The sequence below is a fragment of the Cryptomeria japonica genome, unplaced genomic scaffold, assembly GCF_030272615.1.
Source record: "Cryptomeria japonica unplaced genomic scaffold, Sugi_1.0 HiC_scaffold_200, whole genome shotgun sequence".
NCBI lineage: Eukaryota > Viridiplantae > Streptophyta > Pinopsida > Cupressales > Cupressaceae > Cryptomeria > Cryptomeria japonica.
Genome location: NW_026729022.1, coordinates 103045 through 108118, shown reverse-complemented (window position 1 = coordinate 108118; position 5074 = coordinate 103045). Strand labels below are relative to the sequence as shown.

Genomic DNA, 5074 nt, shown 5'->3' with positions numbered 1-5074 from the left:
AAAGCCTCCCTCCATCCCTCCATCCCTCCATCCACCCCATAGTTACCAAATAAAAAATAATTATTACAATTCATAAAAACATAACTCTATAATTTAAATATATAACAAACACGCACCATACTTTTAGATCTAACAATTACCACAATGGCTAATGATAGCTTACACCAACTGAATGGAAGATAAAGTGTTGATGAGTTTCATTAATTTATCAATTATTTACAGGAATTATTGTTTTACCATTTCTTAATCGAACTTATAATTGTCATGGATTGGGAGACAAGAAACATAACATACATCACCACAGCTACACAGGGTCTATGAGGGTTTTCATTATATACTCTTTAGTCTCCTTCGAAGAATCACCGTAGCCGTCTTTGTACTTGTAGAGGAGCATAACACATTGCCTCAAATTAAAAACAAACATTTTGCCACATTTTGGGGGTTCACCAATTAAGTTGAAATACTCATAGTTCATTTCTTTTAGTGTGTGGTCAAGAATTTCTACAAAACGTTGTAGAGCATTTTCTTCTGTAAAAAATGGATTCTGCTTCATGTAACATGCAATGCATGAGTCTATTTGTCCTCGAGCTTTCTCAGCCTCCATCAGAAAATAAATAAGTTTAGTATATTTTTCAATTACATATATTTATTGATAAATCAAATAAGTTTAGTTTCAATAAGATATTTCAAGCTTTGATTTGTATAGTTAGTTTATCTAAAATCATATTAACAGATATATTCTTATGAAAAAGCTAGTGTAATTTTAGATGGGTCAACTAAACAAATCAAAACTTAGAATGTGCTACTTCTATTAATATGATTTCAAATAAACCATCTAAACAAATCAAAATCTAACTTATCAATTTAAAATACCTCAGAAGTTGTAGTATCATTTTTTAACCGCCATGTCAAAGCAGCAAGCTGAAAAATATTTGAAGATTCATGTGCCATGGGAAGATCATTATTTGTTACAACCTCGCCCATTAAAAGGATTGGATGTAAACCACAGGGCACAAGACCCACAGATATACAACGTGTCTTTAAGTACTCATTCATTGTTGGTATGTACCCAGCTTCCGACCACTCTCTTTCCTTCATTAGAGCATCGACGAACTTCTCCCACTGTACCACCAACACACGATGTGCATACATCATGAAACACTCATACAAAAGGAATTTTGAAAAATATGAGCATGCATTTAATTGCATACATCTTTCCTTATGTAATCGAGCATGTCACGTTCCTGTTGCTTTGTTGCCTACATATTTGTTTCGTTCACTACTTCATACCATGCTTTGAAGCAAATTTTCATATAGTCCGGAAGCTCCTCTACCAAGGAGGTATCACATCTGAACATAGTAAAAAACTTCAGGAAGCTTGGTTTCAAGCGAAGTATTAGACTAGAAATTAAGAAATTACCTCTTTATTGCTTCTCTAAAAATTATCAACTCTTCCATTGTTCCATAAGTGTCGTAAATATCGTCCATGACCAATACCAAGGAACCAATTTTGGTGAAGGAAATTCTACATAATGAATACTCTGGCTCAAATGTTCCCACAGAGAAATACGTCTCTACAATCCTTTGTCTAGCAAAGTCTATTTCTGTCATGCGTGACTTTTTCCACCAACTATTACATACAACATAGAGGAACCATAGTTACATTTTTCTTTACTTATCATGCTGTAAAAATTTAAAAATTAATAGAGCTATATATTACCCACCTTGAAAGAAGTTTCAATTCCGTCTGATGTAAAGACTGTTCAATGTTGAAGTATAATTTAGCCAATTCCATGCAACAAGAATTATGAACGCACGACATCCTGTGAAATCAAAAAATAGCTAAGATATGAGATGATAAACCAAACAACAGTTATAAAAAATACAAGGAAATTTTGTTAACCTACTTGAATAGGGTTTTTCTAAGGCATGCATGATTATCGTCATAAGCTTCAATATAGCTCCTTGCCTCTAAGATGGAAATACTTAGGTGCCAAGAATACTCCAATGCATATTCAATCTGAAAAATTATTTGGTACAAACATTCAATCAGGTAAAAATGCATATTTGATACAAACTTTCAATCAGGTAAAGATCATTTTTTTTTCCTCAGTTCTAAGATAAAGGATAATAGTAGTTCGCATGGAAAAAATAACAATAATGTGATCAACAAGTCAATTTTAAAACTTTACACAATTAATTTTATAAGCAACCTTTTGAAAGATAATAATATTGCTCACCTCTTTAAAAAATTTCTCATCGCCTAAGATATTATTTGTTTTTAGGGATTCTTTGAGATAGTTAGAAGCAAATAGCCTAGCTTCATCCATAATATTTTCTCCAGGGAATGCAAGGTCGGAAGCTCTAAATAGATTCACTATGCTTCTATGCTCTATGTGTCTTTGGCCAGAACAAGAGAAGAAGCACCCATTTTCATCTTTGAAATTATTTAGCACCTCTGAAATATTACCCATGTCAGTACTATAAAAAACCCACAATTTAATAATAACAAACTGAACTGCACCAAATTCTCTTAAAGAAAAACAAATTCCACCTGGGGAGACATTGTATCCATGGATCCTAAGGGTTCGGAGTCCCAGTGCTGTAGTATTGAGATCTGCAAAAAGGCTATCTCTACCCCATCCAATACCCTTTTCACTCCAATATCTGCCCCATAGCTATCATCATAAAAAAATTGTTCGGATCAAACCAATACGACGATAACAACACCATTAAGAGTACATATTTACCCGTAAATATCGTCAAGAGCTACTTTGATTTCTTCTTCGAAATGTCGACCTATTCCAAGACGCTCGATATTGTCAACTAGCGAAAGACGTTCAAGCAAATCGATTGGATACAAGCATGGCACTGTTTCACAAATTAAATGTAATCACTAAACCGTTTAACAACAAAGAATAACCGATTCACATGAGACACAATATTAAGGAAATGTATCATACCACACCCACTGAATTTGTCCATGAGATTATTCAAAAAGCTAAAACATTTCTCATCGCCGGTATTTATGAGTACACAGGCAGTGGAAGCAGGCGAGCTAAGAAAAGATCCATCTTTACTCTGGACCATCATTATCTTTTCCCAGTCAATTATTTCCTCAAGCCCCTCCAGTGCATTCAGCATGCCCCGCTCCATGGAGATACTGCAAGTGAAGTGAATTATAAGAAGAAACAATTGCAAACAGGATCTCATATACAACAATAGCATTAACAAATCTCTTACTCCGTAAGCACTGTTGCTCGCTTTTTCACCAAAGATGTATCATAGAGAAGATTCAACCCTAGAGATTCTGCCTTTTTCATCAATGCAGGAAAAATTATTTCAAAATCCGGAGGCAAGTCATCCTCATCTTCTAGCGATTTCAGATGTTCTGCAATGAAATGAACACCTGCACATAAAATCAAATATTTAAACGGCAGAAATGAAAGATTAAACTCCATAGTAAGACTTTCTAATACAGACTCTTCCCAATCCTATAATTATCCTGTCCCCTTTATTAGTGAGTGGTACTAATAGTAAAAACTTCAACACCATATGAATATAACCTTTTTTTACATTAGGGTGTCCTGTGTTCCAACTGAGAAGGGCAACAACAGAAGTGAGTGTACTAAGCAAACGATCGCATAACATGAATATTGAATGAAGCCCCCATGAGCCATCCTGCAGCTGGTGCTGGATAAGCCATTTTATGGCCTGAGGAAACTGTGGGGTGTGAGAAGAATCCTTGGCAGGAACCATTGCTACCCAGGCGGTGTCATAAGCAGAGGGACTCATATCTCCATCTTCAAGGCCCTTAAACATTTCTTTTATCTTCACAACCAGATTATCGGCCCTCTTCTGGTACGAAGAATCCTACAACACAAACTCAAACAAACAAAAAAGATCAGCCACCCAGACTTGGATATTTTGAATTCAGACAAAAAAATCACACTTGTGTTAATCTGTCTTACTTGATGATATGGTGTCTTGAGAGACTGTATAACATCATCGTTCCACACATCGCTATGATAATTGGCAGTTCGTCGAGGGACAGAGGATTTAACGTTATCAGAAATCAAAGTCATCGCTCTGACAGGAAGAGTTGCTGGTGGAATGTAGGAAACTGAGCGTTGTGGTCTGTAATAAACGGAGCGTTGTGGTCTGTGATAACCGGAGCGTTGTTTGAATGCTTTATTGAGGACCAATGCATTCCTCTTAGAGACAGAATGTATGGAAAGTTTAGCCATTGAGAAAGAATTTCCTTACCAAAAGAGATTGAGAAACTTGACTACGCTAAATGGGTTCTATAAATGTTTGGTCCAATTTTAAAGAATTTATTTTCTTTTGGGTTCAATTTAGACAGGGTCTTATGGAGCTAGTTTAAGCTCTATTTTTAAGGAAGAGGTGGTCTTATTAAAAAAATAGTTTTTTGCTACAGGATTATTTGGAATCTTTAGGTCTGTAATTTTTAGCGGGTGAAAATGCGGTGGGACTAGAAATTAAAATGGGGTGGGACTAGAAATTCTCCAAGTAGCGTAGGAATATTTTAGGCAACTTGCCAATCATTTGAATTTTAGAGGAAAACAAAAAGTTATTTTACACTCAAGTTTAGCTGCACTACAAAGCTCACGAGACGACCAACATCCTTAAGTTTAGGAGCTTAAATTTTTAAGTTGAAATGCAATACAAAATTCATGGGACAACCAACTTTAAAATATTCCTAAAAAATCTCAGCAACTCGAGCTCTATTTTTTTAAAAGCCCTCCTCCATGTGATCCCAACCTTAGCGTGTTCTAAAACCAAAATATTTGGTCCAATAAACGTGTTTTACCTACCAAATTCATTGTATTCATATTGTAAATTTTATTGAAAGAGAATCAAGATTTTAATAACTAGTTGATAGTGTCAACAAAAAATAGAGATATAAATAATGATAGTAAAGGTTTTTAAAAATTGCTTGACATTTGGCAGTGAAATCTAATCCAATAGAATTGAGAGACAAATATTAGATTAGGATGCCATTGACCTGGACAAAGAGAGAGATGTTTTAGACTAGCATGCCTTTGAATTAAAT

At 34.9% G+C, this 5074-nt stretch overlaps 1 pseudogene; it reads right to left on the bottom strand.

Annotated features, from left to right (window-relative positions):
• Positions 1 to 295: 295 nt before the first annotated feature.
• LOC131074555 (taxadiene synthase-like) lies at positions 296 to 4343 on the bottom strand (annotated as a pseudogene).
• Positions 4344 to 5074: the final 731 nt, after the last annotated feature.